General features: G+C 42.5%; 1 protein-coding gene across 2 annotated transcripts in view; it reads right to left on the bottom strand.

The window, feature by feature from the left end:
* Lypd6 (LY6/PLAUR domain containing 6) overlaps positions 1-7,761 on the bottom strand; it is a 125,572-nt gene extending 117,811 nt beyond the window's left edge. For both annotated transcript variants that reach the window (XM_028878812.2, XM_028878897.2), the window contains exon 1: positions 7,617-7,761. The gene's annotated coding sequence lies outside the window, so the exon portion shown is untranslated. The remainder of the gene's footprint in view (positions 1-7,616) is intronic.
* Positions 7,762-22,772: the final 15,011 nt, after the last annotated feature.

Genomic DNA, 22,772 nt, shown 5'->3' with positions numbered 1-22,772 from the left:
CTAACATAGATGGGGAAAAGCCCATGAAGTCTCAACCCTACACAAGGAAGTACAGGCAACTGAGGAAAGCTGGAGTGGGAGATTTGGTCTTCTAGAGGGAAGAGCACATCAATTGGTATTCCAATACCAAAGATCAGTCCTGAAAATGTACAAGTAACATTATATAGGCTGAGCAGGATATATTAGGAATATACATATATATGTATATATGTAACAATCATTAATGAAAAAAGAGGCCATGAATTTGAAGGAGAACAGGAAGGTTAGATGGGAGGGTTTGGAAGAAGGAAAGAGAAGGGGAAATTATGTAGTTAAGTTATGATCTCAAAAAAAATTAAACGATATATTTTGAATGTTCATCCTAAATCCTACCTCTCAAAGAGATTAAATGCATTGCTATTTAATCATCTAGAATAATCAAAGATATTCCATTGATGGGAAGCAATTTCTTTTTACTTTTTGAGGGTTTCTTTGTGCAGCCTTGGCTGCTATGGAAGCAAATCTATAGACCAGGCTGGCCTCGAACTCACAGAGAGCTGCCTGCCTCTGCCTCCTATGTGCTGGGATTAAATGTGTGCACCACCACCACCTGGCAGAGTAATTATTTTAAAGAAGAGCAGAAATGGGAGAATAACACAAAGGCTCTGGGTTTACCTCCAGCATGGGGAAAAAGAAATCCCAAATCAAGCACAGGTAAGTGTACAATCCTGGACTTTAGAATTCTTATGTCTAAGGCTTACAAAAGCCCTAGAAAAGATGAAGACTTTATACCTAGTATTCATTTTGACTAACAACCCATTTTGTGGTAACTATTCATAAATACACTAAAAAGCTTTTTAACCTAAATGTTTCTCTGTATCCTCTTATCCAGGGAGAACAAGGATAAGCAGATGGGAATGCATGGCAGGAGCCATGGAATTAAATCATATTTAAGCTCATACTTTCTAGCTAAATCCCTGGTTTGCAAACAACAATGGGCATGCTTGTTTTACTTTTTATTTTTTATGGGAAACAACCCAAATTCATTCTACTTGCAACTATGTATACTACATTAGAATCCGACTTTAAGAATCTGTCTAGATCTTCTAATATAGCAATCAAGAAAAGGAAAAAAGGTCACAGGTACCTAATGGGGCATCACACTTAGGCATTCTCTGAAAGCCATGAGTCTCTAAACTGGGCATGCCCATTGTGGGTAGGAGGCTGGGGAGACTTATCTGCGGAGTTATTATAGAGATCTTGGTATCTAGGAGGATGAGACTTCTAAGTCAGATGATCTTTCCCTAAGCCAGTCCAACATGGCTGCCATAATCTGCCCCTCCAGCTTCACTGTGTGGATCATTTCAAGGACTCTCAAAAAGGAATGCCTATCCTAGAGCCTTCTGGTTTACACAGTGTCTGGGATGGCCTACAGGCCTACAGCAGTCTTGAAGTCTCATAAGTTGGACCTCTAACAGGTAGTAGGGTCCTGTCCCTCAAGCCATTACCTCTCTTAGCCAGCATTCTTAACATTCTATCATCAGTTAATAACTACTTAGCCCAAACCCTCGCTCACAGTTCTGGGCACCCACTCACCCCTTGTGTGCTCTTTCTGACTCCTTGTCACCCAGTTTTCTGAAGTGACAGGAAGAGTGGCATGTGATAACATACACAGCAAATTTTATATCAGAACAAGATGAAAAGCTTCATTTCTTCTGCTAAGAGTCTTTCTGACAATATCTGGAATATTATTTTGACCACAATCCCTTATTAAGTTGATGTGAGAGAACAAAAGGACTCCTGAATCCCTTGTAGGGATCAAGTATTAATATCTGTCTTAATCCATCCACGTTGCCATAACAAAATGCCTTAGACAGTTACTTTACAAATAAGTGGAATATATTGCTTAAGATTTCGAGGCTGGGAAATCCAGGATGAAAGAGCAAAGAGATGTGCTGCCCATGGAGCGCTCCTGTTCTGCCTCTCAGATCACACCTTGTTGCTTTATCTTCACATGGCCGACGAGCAAGACACTCTCTTCAATTTCTCCTTGAGGGCACCAGTACATGGGGGCTGGGCACTAAAGGCCCCACTTCCTGACACTATCACATTTTTGGATTCTGACACATAGTTTGGGAAGGGTACCAATATTCAGACCATCAAAAATCAATAATTAATAGCTAATAGCTTGAATGCTCACTTCTCAAAACTTGAGTTTACCAAAAGAATCAAGGGTAACTGGACAGGTATATACTGGGAACCAGTGTGGAAATGAGGTGACCCTAAACCAAGACTGAGGGACAAACAAATCCAGACCAAAGAAAGTACCAGTTATGGAAACTTCAAAGAAGAGAGGGTTATAAATGGCAGGAGATCAGAAATCAAAATTATGGTAGAGTCTGCAATGACCAACACCAGCCACTTTCATGATATAAGAAAAGCCAGGAAGATAACCAGACACAAGACTAAATCAAGAACCATGTTATGCCAGAGGACAGACAGCTCTCTGAACTCCTTATTCACATTGCTGTGAATCCCTGAGGCTTTCAGTCCCTTCATTCAATTGAGAACACTTGGCAGTATTTAGAGGTATCTCTATGTACCAAGGTGAATATTAATTCCTCTAGGAGGTAAGAAGTAGGTTGGCCCCTGTTTTCACTCTTGGTTCATTCATTACATTCTTGGTTCTTCATATCTTAAGAGTCACAGCAAGCAGAGTCCCATTAGATTTTGGCTGGCTGTACTATCTACAGACACATTACTGCTGAACAAAAGCCACAAAACAGTCATTTCAACATGCCACTCTTTAGCGAGAAAGAGCAGGTGGGCAGTCAAACTCACAGCCATGGATGTTCAGAAGGCAGGAAAAATGATCCCCACTCAAACAAGTCTTTCTTTATAGTAGGATATCATTAAAATCAACTGTTATAACAGTGCACCTTTTTTTCCCCAAAAAAAGAGTTTCTTTATAAGATCAAGGTATCACAGGTACTGGAGAAGTTTTTGATCAAGGACGAGGACATGGCTCAGTGGATAAGAACATCTGCTCTGCAAGCATGTGGACCTGAGTTTGGTTCCCTGTCACTCATGTAAAAGGTCAGTCAAGGCAGTGCATGCCTGTAAACCCAGCATCTGTGGGTAAGCGGACCCTGCCTAGCTTAGAGAGCAAGCAGTATGTGAGACCCAATCTCAAAGCAATAAAGCAAAGGGTCATAGAGGAGCTCTGTCCTCCGCACACATGCAAGGGACACACACATACACCTGCACACTCAAATGTTACCACACACACACACACACACACACACACACACACACACACACACACTAAGGTTTTAAAAAGACAAGAAAAATCACCTGAAAACCTGCACTATCCAGAGATAGTCATTGCTGCTATTTTGAAGGGTTTTCTCTACATTGATAGGTGAACATACAAAAAAAATTAGATAAACTCACTCATTACATACTTTTAAAAATAGCACCACAGCAATGCAGTTTTATAAGCTTCTCTTTTCTTCACAATGACTTGAACATTTTTATTAAAAAGGAGAGCGGAGAGATGCCACCCAGTTGTGCTGTCAGCTGCCAGGGACAGACTTTAAAACCACGCCCCGTAAGCACACCAGGAACTGCTTTTCCAAGTACGCTTATCTTCAATCTTCCATTATGACTTAATCTTATGCTTTCTTCCCACTAAGGTCGTCCTTTAGGTTGGTCCCATAGAGTCACGTGAGCAGTGTGCCCTGACCATAAGCATGGCTATCACCTATACACATCTGCAACAGTGTTAAACATGATCGTGTCCAAACTACTTCCTGGAAGAGCCTACTTGTCCACTCAGAAGTGCCTATTGATCCTACTGCTTGTTTCTTGGCGCATTTCCCATTCCTAACAAAAGGTTGTACACAGGGAAGAAACCGGGACACGTCAATTAATAGGGTTCTCTGAAAGCTTTAAAAAGTACATTTTCTATAACCTTTCAATGACAAGCCCATTTTCCTCCCCGATCCCTGCTCCTAATCCCCCTTTTTCCAAAGCAACTCATTATTTGTGATCACCTGTTTGCTCTTAATACTGAAGTCCCTGTCACACACTAGGACATGGTCTGATATGATGGACCAAGGGCATTTCCTGAAGGCGTTTTCCTAACAGAGATCCTGCAGGACACCAGCGAATACTGCACTAGTGCTCTGAAGAGCTCTCTTACTAACCAAGTCTCTCTCACACACTAGGGGGCCAGCCATCTGGCCTGGGTGATTTATCTGTATCTAGCCTGTTGATCAGGTCTGGAGCATTCTGAGCACATGGCACTTCTTGATCTATTACCTCCAGTGTGTGAACTGCTGGAGGGAGCATGAGTGCAGGAATCTTACTCAGCAGAACCAGAGGCAAAGAATTCATTTACGCTCTACTTTATCTCTCTCGGCCTCTGAATATATATTGTATAGAAAAGTCAATCAGTCCCTCACTACACAGCATCTGTGTTTCAAAACTGTTCCAGACATCTATCCCAATGACCCTTTTCAAATTCGTGTCCTATTATCTCATATCTATTGTACATCGACTATATCACCCTTCATGGTGATTATAATAATAACTTAATAAGCCAGCCCTTCAAATAGTCCCTGTCATTACACGTACTTAGGCACGCTCTTCTTTACTTTTCCCCTACGTAGCCCTAGTGTTAAAGCACTGAGTCTAAGACCTTTATTTTTCTTACTACATTTGGGTACCTATAAGGTAATTTACACATCCTCGGGTTTCTTGTGTTTCATTTGATCTTCAAGTATTTCCTTCACCTCCCCACTGTGTCAGCACTGAATTCCCTTTTACAGAATGATTATGTATTTGACCTCTGTCTTCGGCATGCCCTCTCCCATGCTGACCTAAAGCCGCTCTACGTTACATACTACAATCTGTGTTGAATGGTAGTCACTGAGTGAACAGCTTCTGAATGAAGGGATGGTACCAAGAGCTACCAGCCATGGGGCATTCCTAGGCACCACAACCCATGCTGGAGACTTTATAGGCATTCCATGCAATCTGGGTGCTAGACTTACCCTTCAGCGGCACCCAGAACAGAGCTGCTACAACCAGAGCATCAATAAATACTTCATGAGCAAATCGAAAAACGGCATGAAACAGGTTCGTTTTTCAGCATTGCAAGGAAGTTGAAATACAAAGATGTCTGCTCACCTTCTGAACTCTCACAGACCATGATACCAAGACTTGAACCCAAACTCCACACAATTTACTAAGACTCAGTACTTGTAAACTCAATATGCACCTACATTAATGCAAACAAAATTAACCTCATAAATCTCAATGAACATTGTGGCATATCCCAAGTAAATATTCTGAGCCATGGTTTTCCAAGAAAGATCTACAAATGCTGGGTTTAATAAATAACCAGACAGGCAGAAATCTGTCAACCATCGATGCAAGTCAACATGTGTTCTCTTACATGGGTATCTTCTGCTGCATCTCTCCGGGACTTTTCGTTGCTGGACAGTTTTTTCCTATAGCAATTCTGGGTTGATTTGAGTCATAAGAATAACAGAACCGAAACAATCACTCGTGATTTCATTGTAAATTATCTACAGAACCTGTGAGGAATTTCTGCTTACAAAGAAGAAAATGCAAATGCTTCTCAGCCACCCCTGGCACTAGCTGGCCACCTGATTTTCCTGAGACACTACCGACGTCATCCTTAAGGGTTTGGCTGCTGGTATCTTTACCAACTAACTGGTGATCCTTCCTTAAAGCCATTGTTAGCTTTCTTCTTAACTCTTCCTCAGTCACACCCAGTGGAAGTTAAGTGACAGAAAAGAGAAAGCAAAGCCTTTCGGCAGTGGCACATAATGTCCCGAAGTCATGGGCTAAATAATCAAAAGAGATACAAAAATCAAAGATCAGCAAACAGCCAGAATATAAGTCATGAAAGTAGGAATTCAAAAAAGGGATGGAGGACAAGATATACAGATGATGTAAAGGAAGAATTCAGAAACTATCTTAATTTGAGCTCTACCATTCGCTTGGAAAAATCAATCTGAGAAAGCCTCAACTGTTCCATCTGGAGAATGGGAGTGATACAGTATTACTTCCTCACAGATATTTCAATGTACCACTTATACTATACCATATGATACAATATACACTACCATTTTTAATCTGTCACACACACCTTGAAAGCAGTCCCATTCATGCACTTTACACTATACACATTCACCTTACAAATCTTATCAATAGCTTCAAATTGTAGCCCCACGAACCATGTCTACCTTTTTGGGCGGGTCAGGAAACATTTCTGGTATTTTTAACCCAAGGAACCAATATACAATTCATAGTGAGCTTTGTGTGCCTACATGCTTGGAAAGCTACCTTGTGTTCTCAGTACCAGAGTGCTGTAAACTGCTGTTTAAACGAAGAAGCCTCATTGAAGTCCTCCTTCAGTCAGCTGCCTCTGGATGAGATACAAACTAAACTGAAATGGGATAGGTGTTTTACATTTAAATGGGTTCAACATTAATGTACATTAAACAGCTTCATGGGCGATTACACAAATACCTTTTGCAAACTGGGTATACGTGAGCACATATAACCATGTTGTCTATAGAAATCAGGAACAGATTTAGATTTTTAAGCAGCTACTTAGAGTTCCTGTCACTCAGAAGAAAACATAATGGCTTTAGGTAAGTTGCTCTAGTGTCTATGATGGCTGTCCAGAGAAGCATACATCAAATCATGAGTCAACTTAACGAGAAATTAACTTAACTCTGAAGTCCCTCTTCTCCCACAAAGAAAACTGTGTTTTGGAAGTCACACTTTGTGTATTCTACCAAAGGGACAAGCATACTATTCAATGTTGTTCAACAAATCGCTAACACAAATAGCTGCACCTTCCCCCAGAGCCCTCAAGTTTAAACAAGTCTTAGTTGGTCCCAAGAAACACGTTGATTGTCATCCTAAAGATACCTGTGACCATCCTGAATAAAACTATGCCCAAGCATCAAGCTTTTGAAACAGGGGACCAGGCAGGTGACAGAAACAGGAGTCTGTGGAAGGATGAAAGTGTCCTAGACCAACAAATAGAGCGCGTTCTGTTGAAATTAAATGCTCAGTCAAATAGGAATCGACCCATCTACTGTAACCTGAGAAGTGGACAAAAATCAAGCCTAAGTGAAGTCCCCACTCCCTCTGCAGGCAGTTCCCACCCGGGGTCGCCGGAGTGGGTGGTCTCAGGGCCCAGCAGCAGGGCGGTGCCCTTAAATCGCCGCGCCTCCCACAGTCGCCTCGGGTGGGCAAAGCCGGGCAGCAACACGTGGGGCGCGGCTACTCCACCGCCCAGGAACTCACTCCAGCGGGAGTTCCCCGTGCACGCTCGCTGGGCCGCCGGCAGCCCGGGAAGCTTCCCTAGCCTTGAACTTGGCAGCTCCTGACGTTTGCATCCCTCCGTGGCGCGCGCGGAGCGCACTCCCGACCCGCCCGCTGCGCTCAGCATTCCTCCCGCCACGGAGCTCAGTGGCCACGACTCCGACCCCCCCAGGACAGTCCCGGCCGGGGTGGCTACGCCTGGTCGCCTGCACCCAAAGCCTCCTTTTGTGCTCCCCCGCCCCGGACGGTCCCCCTCATCCACTCACCCGGGCTGCACGCGTCCCTACCGCCAGAGGCAGCCCGCTGCCCCATCCCACGAACACTGCGGCGCCCCTCGCGTGTGCAATGCGGAGCGCCGCCCGCGCGCGGCCCGAGCCGGGAGCGCAGCAGGAGAAGGAGGGCGCGAGCGCGGCGGGGAGGGACGCGCGGGGCGGCGGGGGGCGCGCGCCACTCCCACTCGCGCCCGGCCTCGAGGGTCGCGAGGCCAATCAGCGCGTGCAGGAGGAGCCGAGCCCTCCGCGGGACTCGTTCATTGGCCTGGCGCGCACCGCCCAACGAGCGGGGGACCCGGCCCCGCAGCCAAGTCTGCAAACTCGGGCTGACGACCGCCGCTCACAGGTGGCGGAAAAGGGGGAGACTCGGAACCTGTCGGGGAAGCGGGTTCCCACGGAGTGTCCACGGCTATCTGTTTGCTCAGGTTGCCGGTCTCTTCCTGTGCACGACCCCCTGCCTACCGCTAGCCGCGCAGCTCACCGTGGCCAGCAGCCACGCGTCGTCGCAAGCACTGCTGAGCACAACGCCCCGGCCAAATCTCACTCCCAACTGTCCCCTGGGGCGAAACGCCTCTTGGTCTAAGAGCTGGAGCTCCAAACCCAAAGCCACTTGACTTTTGCAATGGAGAACACAGGCTGTGGGCTGGAGCATGAGAAGCAGTCAGGCAGGACTTGCATTGGACATGGGAAGTAGAATTGTAGAGGTTGAGGAAAACCCCTGAGCAAAATTCTACCATGTCAAACCATTCTCTAAGTAACATACACACACACACACACACACACACACACACACACACACACACAGGCACGCACATCAATGCCCAATTCTCTCTCTCCTGAGACTCTCTGTTCCTTAAGAATCGTGTTTAATACTCCTGGATTTCTCAACCTGGGACCCATCGCCACCACTCCTACTCACCCAGACATTTCCAGGAGATGATGAGGAGCTGGGATGACCAAAAGGAAGGACCCTTAGGCTGGAAGCTGGGGACCAGACTCCTGCCTCTGCCTAGCCTGTTTGTACCTGGCCTGTAGAGGTGCCCTTAAGAAAGCAGTCTGCCCCCACTGACAGCTTTAGTCCATCTTGGATCTTCTTAAGTCCTTTGGAGCTCTATTTCTAAAAGTGTTTTTAGGCCTCCTTCCTATATACCCCTGCCTCTTTCAACATAAAATCATACTTTTCCTTTAATGTCTCCTGGTCTCATGCTCAACAGCACCATTTGTAAGAACCAAAAGATATTTTGCTTAACAACTTCAGGACCTCAGCATTTTTTCTCAATTTATCTTTGTGCACAAGCTTGCTCAAACTTACACAGGCTCGAAATTCAAGTCCACGAAAATGAGTGTCCTATATAACCTTTTGGCAAACAGGAGATGCTGCTGTCTTTGACTTCCCACAGCTTAGCATTTGGAATTTGCATATTCCAAACTAATCAAAGTGAACCTGCCCTTTGCCCTTAGTGTATGGATAGGTTACACCTGCAGAATAGAATACGTTATTAATGAGAGTGTGTCGGGGTGTTGACACCTCCCAGGCAAAAACTTCTGGCAGATTGGAAAAAAAAAAATCAGGGCTGGGGTTTTAACTAATAATAGAACCCTTCCCTAGCATACAAGAAGCTCTAATTTAATGCCTATCACCACAAAAATCAATCAATTCAGTATATAGTATACATTAGGTAAAATTTTAATGTTTGAATTCTAAATAATGTTCAGACTGGACACGGTGGCTCATGCCCTAACCCACCACTCACAAAGCAGAGACAGGTGGTCATTATGAGTTCAAAGCCAACTTGATAAACATGGTAAATTCTAAGCCAGCTAGACTACATAAGAAACACTGTCTCAAAAATAAAACAAGAAGAAGAGGAAGAAAAGAAGTTACCACCATTGTTCAGTTACAGTATAGCAGTTTTTGTTTGTTTGGTTGGTTTTTTTGTTTTTGTTTTTGTTTTTTGTTTGTTGGTTTGTTTTTTTCGAGACAGGATTTCTCTGTGTAGCTTTGCACCTTTCCTGGGACTCACTTGGTAGCCCAGGCTGGCCTCGAACTCACAGAGATCTACCTGGCGCGGTGGTGGCGTACAGTATAGCAGTTTTTATGCTAGAGGGTAGAGAAATGGAATCCAATGGCTGATTTTTCTAATATATTTTAGAACAAATAAATGACATGCATATACAATGCCACATTATCTTTACGTATTGGAATAATGGATTACCTTTGTCTCATCCTTCATATTTTATTCTATTTTCTAGTGAACACGTTTTAGAAAAACATAACTTTAGAAAAAAGTTAATATGTCAGCTACCAACACCCATTACTCCTCAGGCATCAGAGAAGCTAAAAATGCTAAATCCCTCTATTTCACCCTTTGTTTCTCACCATCAAGGCCCATACTCCTGTTTGTAGAATAGCTCTAGGATTAGTCCCTTCCTGATCCCTCAACTTCCACTGACACCCTCATCATGTCTGATCAGAACTTTACAACATCCTTTAACCCATTCTCTCAGGGGGGGGGGGGCACCACACTGCCATCTCTTTCTTTCTCTAATTGCCATACTTTCCCTGTAGGAGCCAGCCTCTCATGCTGACCCCGCCCCCCCCACCCCCGTCCCCCACCCCCACCCCACGGGAATGGGCAGTCACTTGTATGTCTATGTATGTATCACAGCTGCAGGGAATACCCTCCTTCCTCCCTGGCAGCAAGTTCCTACTCTTGCTGCAAGATTCATTTTTGATGCCACCCTTCTTCATCAAAACCTCAAGAATTAGCACCCCCTCCTCACCATGCTTCCAGCACAAGCACTTTATTTATTCAATGATTATTAATCCAGACCCTGCTATGTGGCAGGCACAATGAAGGAGGCATATATCGTATTTATTCTTCTGGAGTGCACCATGAGAGACAGACTTTAAATCAAGGAGGCACACAAACAAATAATCTCAAACCGAGATAAGTGTGATGAAATCACTACATCTACAGAAAGAGGCAGGCTTTGCTCTGAACGTGTGTCTATCACAAGTCTCTGGAGTTGTGTTACCACATTGTTCAAAATCTAATTGATCTCAGTTCGGTGTTATGAATATTATCATCAGAGCCTTGCTTTGTGTTTCTATACTCAATCCTACCCACATAAACTCTCTGATATCATTCTGCTTGATTCATATTTAAGAGGTGGAGCTAATGTATTATTTGTAAAGAGTCAAAATGAATTTGTTCTTTTCTTTTTCTCCTTATATTTTCTTAAAACAAATTTTACTTTCAACATAAAAATCTAAGGCTTATAATTTGAAAATTGAAAAGTACAATCCAAAAGAAAAAATAAATTGGACTTTGTTCAAATCAAGCCATTTTTCCTAACAAACATCAGTCCATTAAGAGAATGAAATGGTAAATACAGGTTGAGAAAAATCCTCTCAAATTATCTCTGATATTGGATTGGTAGCCAATATGCAAAGAGCTCTACAAACTCAACAATAAGAAATCAAATAAGGGAACATAGTAAATGAGCAAAAGATACACAGATGCTAAGGGGTACATCAAAGGATGCTCAATATCATCAATGAACTGCTAATGAGATACTCTACACACCTGTTTGCCTAGCTGTTAGAAAGATGGAAAAACCCAAAAATGCCAACTCCTGATGAATGACATCATACATGTTCCCTGTATGATTGGAAAATGCTCTGGCCACTATTGTCTCGCCACTAACTGGCAGTCAGGCCCTATTGTTGAAGACAACACCTACACAACTCATTGAACATGAAGAAGTCTACCTAGAGCTGTCACCACTACAAATCAGTGTTCATGCTACTGGAAGGTACTCTGAATGCTGCCAAAGGAGAAAGGAAATCACCAACCCAGCTACAAACCCTTCCACATGTAAGAGTGACCTGACCTTAAGATTTACTGGTGCAATAGTGGCTCAAAGCTTGTGGATGTAACCAATCAATCTCTGATTTAAGGGCCACTCCATGAGACAGAACCCATACCCAACACTGCTTGGGTGGCCAAGAGCTAGAGAGTAGACAGTCCAGGGATCTAGGTTAAAACCAAATACTACACTTCTGCTAAAGAAATGTAGCAATAAAATGATTCCTAAAAACTCTCTGCTATACTCATAGATAAGTGCCTGGCTCAGCCATTGTCAGAGAAGTATCCTTGTAAAGCATATGGCTACAAATACAAAGATCCATGGCCAGATAATATGCAGAGAGTGAGAGATTTTGGAACACAGCTCTAAAAGGGAACTCTCCATCAAATCCCTCCCCTCAGGGCTCAGGGAACTCTGCCTAAGAGGAGGCAGAGAGGACAGAAGACACCAAGGAATCAAGACCTTCTTGTAACAAGCTTTCATGTTGGGACAGCCAGCCTGCAAATAATGACATGGAGACTTACTATTAATTATAAAAACTCAGCCTTAGCTCAGGCTTGCTCCTAACTAGTTCTTGTAGCAGGAATCTTACAAGTTCTCGCCAATTCCTCAGCTGGTCTTGTTTCCTCAGACTGGAAGCTTCTGTGTCCTCATCCAGAATGAATCTCAGCTGAACTGTGCTGCTCGAAAGCCTGAAGCTTAACCAGCCAAATGCTTAACCAGCCAAAAACTTCTAGTTTCTGGCCCTCACAGAGATCCAGAAGGATAAATTTATTAGAGTACACAATATTTTGGGGAACACAATACCACCACAAGTTCTTATAACTTAAAATTAACCCATATTTTTAAATCTACATTCTTTCACATGGCTCGTTACCTCATCTCCATACTGTCCATCCTGCTTCCTCCACATCTGCCTTTCTTCTTCCCAGAGTTCTCTCTCTACATGGAAGTCTCACCTATACTCTCCTGCCTAGTTATTGGCTATTCAGCTTTTTATTGCACCAATCACAGCAATACATCTTCACACAGTGTACAAATATCCCACAGCATCCTCTAGACATAACAGGGCTAGCACACATATGAACTCACAGTGTGGTGGTTTAAATGAAAATGGCCCCCATAGCTTCATAGGGAGTGTCACTATTAGGAGGTGTGGCCTTGTCGGAGGAAGTGTGTCACTTGGGGTCGGCTTTAAGGTTTCAGAAGCTCAGGCCAGGCCCAGTGGCTCACTCTCTCTTCCTGCTGCCCGCTGACCCAGGTGTAGAACCCTTGGCTCCCTCTCCAGCACCATATCTGCCTGTGCACCACCATGCTTCCAGCTACCACCACAGAGGACTAAACCTCTCAACCTGTAAGTCAGCCACAAATAAATGTTTAATTACACCACTCTGGAGGCAGAGGCAGGCTGATCGCTGTGAGATTGAGGCCAGCCTGGTCTACAAAGAAGGTTTCAGGACAGCCAAGGCTGTTACGCAAAGAAATCATGTCAAGGTGTCTCTTCACAGCACTGACTATGACACACAGAAACTGTGTCAGCATGCACAGGACCTGCATGGGTCTGACCAGATGGGGTCCTGGAGATGAAAGAAATGGGCAAATGCCCTCATCCCTAACCCAGAAGCTATTTTCAATTGATAGCCAGTTGCAAATGGAAAATGCCTTTTCTCCAAAGGAGTCTCATTGTGGAAACAAACCACTCCTAAAGGCAGTCCCCATGCCCAGGAGTAGACGACTAACACAAAACAAATTCAGTGGCATAATGTTGAGTTAAGGTATTTTATTTCATTTTAATTTCTACTGCTGTGGGATGTCATATGCTGTGAATATGTGTTACTCCCATTGACTAATAAATAAAGCTGCATTGGTCTATGGCAGGGCAGGATGGAGCCAGGTGGGAAATCCAAGAGAGAGAGAGAGTGAGAGGAGAAAGGAGAGTAAGGGGAGATGCCGAACTGCCTTCCAAGGAGCAACATGTAACGGGGCACAGGCAAAGCCGTGGAACACGTGGCAATACATAGATTAATAGTAATGAATTGAGTTAAGTTATAAGAGCTAGCTAGCAAGAATCCTAAGCCATAGGCCATATAATTTGCAATTAATATTAAGCCTCTGAGTGGTTATTTTATAAGCAGCTATGGGACCTCAGGGCCAGGCACTACTGGAAAAACTTACAGCTACATTCTACCTTACAGGTTCTCTGCATATAAATTATGGCTTCTGGTTTGTGGGTCTCTGTATCTATATGCATTTCGTGTACTTTTTCTTTGGCTCTTTTCCTTGTTTGGCTGTCTTGTGATACTCCAATTTGTTTGGATTTTTTATTTATTTTCTTTTATTATTATTTCTTAGGTGCTTTTTTGTTTTCTAAGACAGAAGGGGTGTGGATCTGGATGGGAGGGGATGTTGGGAGGACATGAGAGAAGTAGGGGGATGGGGAATGTAATCAAAATATATTGTATTAAAAATATCTATTTTTCAGTGAAAGGAAAATCTGTGAAACTCACACAAAAATAAAAAAAAAAATGCTATGGCCACGCTAAAAAGTATTAGGCAGTTTTATAAAATCCCATAGACACCCAACCATGTAACTCATCAGTCCCATTTCTAGATGTCTATCCAAGTGAATGAGAAGCTTATGCTTTTTCAGAGAGAAAATTGTGAACAAATTTTGCAGTAATTTTATCAACAAAATCTTAAAACAGCCACAGTTTCCTCAACTTGAGAATAAACTATATTGTGTCCACAGAATGGAGCACTATTCCAGAAGAAAAAGAGTTGATCATTGCCGTAAGCAATATTTTGTGTCTCAAATTTACTGTGCCTACTAAAAGAAAATAGACTCCAAGAACAGAACATACATACACAGTGGGTAAGAGTCGCCGAGGATGGGGCTTGAGAGATGGCTCAGTGCTTACAAGTGTTTGCTGCTCTCGTAAAAAACCTGAGTTCAGATCCTAGCACCCATGTCAGATGGCTCACTACCAATTGTAACTCCAAATCCAGGGTTCTAACTCCAAATCCAGGGAATCCGGACCTCTAAACACAAGCATGCATGCACGCACACACATGCACGCATGCGCACTTACACACACACACACACACACACACACACACACACACACACACACAGTAAAAATAAAATCTAAAAAACAGGAAAACAAAAACAGCACAGCAGCAAGATCAAGGACTCAGGGTTTCTCGTGCTGACGGAGGCACTTGAGAGTCTGAGAAGCTCAAGTTCCATGAGGTGATTGTTTTCACCATTACTATGGGTTCCATGCCACTGGCACAGAACTAAACTTCATTTTACCTAATCTATGAATGCATGAGTTAACTGTTTGAGAATTCCACTTGGTGCATGCTTATCTTATTCACTGAAATACTGCCCGCGCTTCCGCTGATGCTGGCTCACAAAGTAGCTATGCAATAAATATTGGTTAGGTGTATAAACAGATACAAATGAAGATAGAGTTAGGATTTTACAGGAACAGAACAGAATTTTACATTCCGATCAGTGCATCCCCTTCAAAGTAGCTACTTTGGCACACCGCATCTTTCATCACAGTGATGCTGCTTCCATCTCAAAACACACTCCCTGTCCCTTTCTACTTATTAAAATATTGCCCTTTCTTGAAGGAAAGTTGTTTCCCTTAAATAAATGATTTGCTTTCTTTTTCCCTCAATAGACAAACAATAAATGTAACATGTATTAACATTTTACTCATTTTCGATGTAACGAGTGGTGTCTAATGCATCTTCTTTATCTCCATCAAATACGAGAAGTTTATATAACAGGCACAGAGTATGAATAAAACTCCAGATTTTATGCAAAGCTTGAGAGATTTGGACTCAAAAACCCATCTTATTTCCAGATGTATCAGTAAAAGTAATTTTCCTTTATTGGACACTGATGGTTGACATTAAGCTCTTGAAACATCATTAAAGTATTTCTGCTCTAGCCAGTTTGCACAGTCAAGTAACTTTTAAAAAATCATTTACAGCTAAGCTGCTGCGGTGGAATTTATTATAGGAACTCAATTTTCTCTACCAGTTTCCTACAGGGAAACAGTGATCCACTGCAAGCAGAGACCTGCTCAGTTGTTTTAAGGTCTCCCTTTCCAAGTTGTTTCTCTCACAGAGCATTTTTTGCATAAGAACAGTGTGCTGGTTAGTTTTATGTCAACCTTACACAAGGTACAGCCATCTGGGAACAGGAAACCCTATTGAGAAAATACCTCCATTAGACCGGCAGGAAGGAAGTCTGGAGGGTAATCCTTGATTAATGATTGATAAGGGAGGACCCAGTCCACTGTGGGTAGTGCCACCTCTGGGCAGATGGTCCTGAATTGTATGAGAAGCAAACTGAGCCAGCTAAGAGAAGCAAGCCAGTAAGCAGCGTTTTTCTGAGCCTCTGTTTCAGCGCCCACCATGTTCCTGACTTAAGTTCCGACCCTGACTTCCCTTCATGATAGACGACTGTAAGCTGAAATAAACTCATTTATCCTCATGTTGCTCTTAGTCCATATTTTATCACAGCAACAGATAGCAAACTAGAGCACACAGATGCCTTCCTACATGTGCTTCCCATGTAATTCTCCACAGAAATATACATGTCCCCGAGTAAGCATCAACAATAAAAATGTTTGGGAGGACAGGGAGAAAAGTGGAAGAACGTGGGCAGAAATGTGTAAGATAAATAGGATATTGCAAAGAATGACTACAGAAAAGTCTAAAAGTTTTACTACCTTTGTTTCCCCAAGTTTTCTTTGTACCTGAGATAATCAAGTACCAATTGAATATTTTCTTACGATTGCCCTCCCAACCCTTTACTCAAAACCAAGAAAGGAGCCAGGCAGTGGTGGTGGTGCATGCCTTTAATCCCTGCCCTCGGGAGGCAGAGGCAGGGGGATCTCTGTGAGTTCGAGGACAGCCTGGTCTACAGAGTGAGTTCCAGGAAAGCCAAGGATACACAGAGAAACCCTGTCTCAAAACAAACAAAAAGACAAGGAATGAAGGTGAAATAGCCAACATTTCATGACATTAGAGTCCTATCATCCCATTGACTTCTTCCTTTATCCTCATCAGTGATACCTATAATTCCACCAGAACAAATATCCTTGGTCTGATGGTAAAGGAGATACCGTAGCTTGAATGCATACCTTCACACAAAGTGTGTAGTAAAAACACTCTGCCTAATGTAACAGAATTAATTCTCAAGAATTGGGATTCTTCAGAAAGTAGCTCTACCTTCAGAAAGTGTGTGCTACCCTCTTAGAGTGGGTCTATAATAAAGGGAAGTGTCTTCCTCATCTCATAGTCCATGTACCAGCTTTTCTGCCTTTGCTACATTTGCATGAGAGGACACAGCATGAAGACCCACAGCAGATGCCAATCCCTTCCTCTTGGACTTCCCAGCACCTAAAACAAGAAATAAATCTCTGCTGTTCCTTCTACTTAGTCTCAGGTAGTCTGCGGTAGATGCACAAAACAGCGAAAGTGCATCTATAGACAGAGTGCCTTGGACTAGCCATTGATCTTAGCTGTTGAAATTGACTAGGGCACACTGCTGCTTATAGAATACCAAGATAGAATCGCCAGGATGGAGCAGGTTAGGTGGGTTCAAAGCTCTTGTAAGATTGTTTTTGAGACATATCTAAAGCTTCACGCCTCTTTTCTGTTTCCATAGTGACATTGTAAAGCAAATCATGTTCTTCATCTCAGCCCCCTTCTCAGTTTACAGCTTCTCATAGTCACCACCAACAAATAGTTGGAGCAAGAAATGGCAAATAATTTTCAACATAAATTATAGGAAGAGCAAGCTTAGCAATCTAACTTAGCGCAAGGCTGGTGAGATGATTCAGTGAGTAAAGGCACTTCCTGCCAAGTCTGAAGACCTGAGTTAGATGCTCAGAAGCCACAGAAGTGTAAAGAGAGAGAGAATGGATCCCACAGGTTATCTTCTGACCTCCATATGGGTTTGGGGTTGTGCCGGAAAGAGGGCTCAGAGGTTAAGAATGCTTGCCTCTTTTCTAGGAGACTCAAATTCAGTTCCCACCACTTGTCAAAGGCCTCTCAGTTAGCTTCTAACTCACCACAGGTGACCCAATAACTCTTTCTGGACTTTATGAGCACGTGAATATACGTAGCACTCACTCACACAGACACAAACACATAATCACAAATAAAATCATTTAAAAAATATTTTTAAAATCACAGAAGTCAAGCATGTATAATGCCAGAAGGTTCTCTACAGGATGCAATGGGGAAATTCACCAAATAGTCTTACCTGATTGTGTACCCTGCATGCTGCAATACTGACTGCCAGATGCGGTATGCTCACTGATTCAATAGTAGCATAACTGTTATGGGGACAACCAATTTCTTTCTGATCAGAGTTGAAACCTGCTCTGTAGCAGGAATCTTAAAAGGTCTTATTAATAAAATCAAACCTGAGGCCAGGTATTGGGGTGAATACTGGAAGATCAGAGAAGCAGAACAAGCCACAGCCACCTCACCTTGCCAGCTCCTCAGCTGATCCTGGAAGCTTCTGTGTCCTCATCCAGAATGAATCTCAGATGAACTGTGCTGCTCGAAAGCCTGAATGCTTAACCAGCCAAATGCTTCTAGTTTCTGGTCCTCACGCCTTATACATCTTTCAGCTTTCTGCCATCACTCCCTGCGATTAAAGGCTCACTTTCTGGGATTAAAGGCGTGAGTCATCATGCCTGGCTGTTTCCAATGTGGCCTTGAACTCACAGAGATCCAGAGGGATTTCTGCCTCTGGAATGCTAGGATTAAAGGCGTGTGCTACCACTACCTAACCTCTATGTTTAATATTGTGGCTGTTCTGTCTCTAACCCCAGATAAATTAGAGTGCACAATATTTCAGGGAACACAATACCACCACACTGCTCCATAGGAAGGAACTCACACCTGGTATGTAAACTCAATCAAAAGACCACAGCTATGGAGGCATAGGTTCTTTTTTTTTTTTTTTTTTTTGGTTTTGGTTTTCGAGACAGGGTTTCTCTGCGTAGTTTTGCGCCTTTCCTGGAGCTCACTTGGTAGCCCAGGCTGGCCTCGAACTCACAGAGATCCGCCTGGCTCTGCCTCCCGAGTGCTGGGATTAAAGGCGTGCGCCACCACCACCCGGCTGGAGGCATAGGTTCTATGGGGTGACCCACTACTGTTGTTTTGTTCAATTGTCATGTTGTCAAAATGTCTATAAATATTTATCTTTATGATGATAGAGTAAAGCTGCTCTCAGCCTTGGCCAGGGGCTGGCAGCTAATACCAAGACTCATGACTGACCAAAGTGCTAAGGATAAATGACTGTTGACTTCTCAGTCCTAAATGGGATATCTATATCACCCCTTTCACCATCCTGGGAGCATCATGGAGGAGGCTGGAAAGAACATGAGAGCTGGAGGATGGAATAGAGTACTGTGCAATGGTACCTTCTGGATATAACGTGACTGGTATGGTCACGATCTCATAGAAGTTGTGTTTACATAGAAAAGACCTACACGAGATCAGGCCTATCAACATTCCATCTTGGATGGTGGAGAGGCTCAGAACACCCTACTCCTACTTGAAGTGCTATTGATAGTTAATATTGCCAAAAGAGGTAGAGTCATAAGTTGCCTGAACTCTGGTAGATAACATCTCATTTCTGCTTATGTCAGAAACTCCAGTTAAACTCTGGACCACAAAACAAAAGGTGTGAAATAGGAGGGGAGCTAGTCAGGTAGAAGAAGGAGTTCAACCAGAGATGAAAGGGAAAAAGAGAGAGTAAAGAAGAGTGAATCTGAATACTTTAAAGACATGTACAGAATTTTTAAAAACCCAGATTGTGTTCATTAATGAAATTATTTTAAAAGACAGAAGCTGTGATAATTGCAGCACCCTTCAAGTGATTAGCTATGATATCTGGGTTGACTAAAGGAAGGGAAAAATCAAAATGGACTAAAAATGAGCTTTTTCTCTTCAACAATCCCAAGACTTGTTACACCTGGGTACTGTCTTCCCTCACATAGTTTCTTTAGATCTTATGAAGATAATTCTGCATTTAACTTGATATTTCTGGGGGTATAGACTTTAGAGAGCTCTATACCACCAAATGTCATAAATCCATCCTAATCTCAAGAGCTGAAACACATAATTCCATGTCCTTGTATTAACCTATTCTGGGATTAATAGTGCTTTTCTCTACTGTGTTAAATGTGGGGGAAACCAAGAACCCAGCTCTTTGCTCTGTAAAATACAGACTCTTGGAAATATGACTGCTTGCTTTCAAGGAGGCTTTAAGGTTCTCATTTTGTGGTGATTTCTAATCTGAGAGTAATGTCACAGCTGCCCTTCTAGTTCACCCTCTACTGATGTCATAAAACAGTGACCAAAAGCAACTAAGGGATAAAATGATTTATTTCAGTTTATACCTTACTGTCTACCATGAAGAGAAGTCCTGGCAGGAACCTGGAGACAGGAACTGAAGCAAAGTCCATGGAGGATTGCTCTTACTGGCTTGTTCTCCACAACTTGTTCAGTTTGCTTCCTTATCCCCCAGGACCACCTTCCCAGGGATGTCACCAGCCATTGCTGGGCTGGGCCCTCCCACATGAACATGAATCAAGAAATGCCCCCACAGACTTGTCTTCAGGCCTGTCAGATGGAGGCATCTTCTCTATAGAAGGTCCCCTCTTCCCAGAGGATTATTATCTATATCAAATGGGGGGAAAAAAAACAACTAACCAGCATAGCTACCCATTTCATCCAGTTTTTGCTTTGCAAGACCTGCCTTGAAACCACCCAGTCCTGGCTCTAAAACATGTATAAGTACTTTACAGAAATCTATGATGAAAACCCAGAAGAGAACAGTGGCTATGTATTCAGGGTTTGCTCGCACAGGGATGTCAACCACCATCATTTGTGTTTGGCAAAAATGAAAGTAAAGCCTTCTGGTTTATTAAAGGAGAGTAGGGTAGGCTTTGGGTGTGCTCTGTTGAGAAGTTGTTGGCGTGGAGAAGCTGGCAAAGAAGTAACTAGAAGGAACACATCAAACTTATTAGGTAAGTAGGCATGTTTAGTTTTCTTTGTTAGGTCCTGAGTTGGAAAGTTTGGGCAAAGAGGGGAGCTGCTAGAGAGGCTTGGTTTCCTGAGTTTGGCTGGTCCTTGCCTATCTTCTCGTATTCTTTTTTTAATTTTCAAAATGTTGAGACTAAAATCACATCCAGGAGGTGTTTTTCACACTGCAGTTCACCTAGTCATTTCAACCTTTCTTGTTCATAGGCTTCTTTTGAAGGCAATTCTGCTTAGCTTGATGTTTTGGGGGAGGAGGAGGATGAACTTCAGAGAACTCAGCTCTATCAGACATACATCCCAATCCCAATAGCTGAAACCAAATACTTCCATGCCCTTATGTTAATCAAGTCTAGGACCATACTTTTCTCTCCCAGGTTAAGTATGACAGAAACCAATAGCCTTTTACTTGTTTATAGGTTTTTCTGGTGATCATTAGAGTACTCAACAGATAATCTGTTATCTAATGTAGATACTCAACAGTAGATAATCTAATACCATACACTGCTCTGGCCATAACTATTCCCCTTTTTCTAACTGAGGGATTATGGGATGCTTCAATAGGTTCCTATATCTCTCTAGCAGTATGTTGCTTCCTAGTACATTCTATGTGGGGTATAGAAATCCTACTTCAGAAGGTCTTTGGCTGTGATGGATTTCTAGAGCTCAGATTCCAGTATCTCATGAGTAAGTCATTCCTCTTTTGTCATTGGCCAAGTCTTGTCAATCTAAGACAAAAGTGTCCCTTTGCCAATATTTTCTCTGACCAATAGATAGGATGGATGCTATGAAAATACACAGAATAATCAGGAAGTAATAGTTTCCTGAAGTTCTGTGTGAATAGCAATGAGTTTTTCTGACATCACAAGTTCATTTACTATCAAACCAAATTTATATACTATATACTTGAAGAAATAATGAGTAAAATAAAAACATAGTTGATGTCACTCATATCTTGTCAAGCTTTCAGCCTAGTGAAAGGCAAAATAATTGACCAACTATTCTTAGTAAATATGGAATTTGAGAGTGTTAACATGGGGAACTTGGAAGCTCTAAGAAGGTATGCTCGAGAGATCATATTTTTTTTTTGGTTTTTCGAGACAGGGTTTCTCTGTGTAGCTTTGCGCCTTTCCTGGAGCTCACTTGGTAGCCCAGGCTGGCCTCGAACTCACAGAGATCCGCCTGGCTCTGCCTCCCGAGTGCTGGGATTAAAGGCGTGCACCACCAACGCCCGGCCAAGATCATATTTTAATTATATGATTTTATATATATTTATAAAATACCTTATTTTATTATATAATACACTCCTGCAAAGGTATTTATAACAAGCCACTAAGCAATTCATTAGATGGGCACTGGTAGATCTCTGCTTCCAGAGAAGATGGAGTAGCTGGGATCAAATTTTACCCCTTGAACTAAAACAACTAAAAGCAAGACACCATGGCAAGAGACTGAAGACCAGACTTCAAAAGACATAATTCTGGTGGACAGAAAGCATTAAACAATATTCTTATTGAATCTCTCTCAGTGAGAAACAGAAGCTACAAATACAGGAAAAGAGAAAAATTCAGTAGAATTCACTTGAAGTGCGAGCCTGACAGGAACCCTATCCCTTGTCTCACATACGTAGGCATGTGAAGATGGGACCTTTTAAGTTAAAATCACCTCTGTCTGTGAATGTCTTTCTTATGTCTCTCTTTAACACCACTCTGGAGTTCCAGAAGGAGGAGAAGATTCAGTTCATTAAATCTTTGGTGTACCCAACAAGCTTGAGGATCTTGACCTTCTGATGGTTAGAACATTGATATCACTGACTCAGTCCCTGGATGTTCCTTGGAGGGTGTAATTCTCAAAAGGCTAAAACACGTGATCTCATTCAAATCCAAAATGAGTATGTGCCAAAGGCTTTCTTCAGCTCATTAGTTAATAAAGAAACAATAACTTTTAAAATGTAGTCCAAATCACAATAATAATAACAGTAACTAGCACCAGTGCCTACAACTTAAGAATAAAAATATCTCAGGATATGATTTCTGGGAATAAAACTGGTTCATAAAGTATAAACCATCTACCATAAGCTTATGACTATATTTTCTAGTGTGCATATGTCATTTGTGGGTGTTTTTACTTTTAATTTAAATTTATGTTATTTTATTTTATGTGTATGAATGTTTTACCTGCATGTATGTATATGCA

This window comes from Peromyscus leucopus, chromosome 4 (genome assembly GCF_004664715.2).
Source record: "Peromyscus leucopus breed LL Stock chromosome 4, UCI_PerLeu_2.1, whole genome shotgun sequence".
NCBI lineage: Eukaryota > Metazoa > Chordata > Mammalia > Rodentia > Cricetidae > Peromyscus > Peromyscus leucopus.
This window is presented reverse-complemented; position numbering and strand designations above follow the sequence as displayed.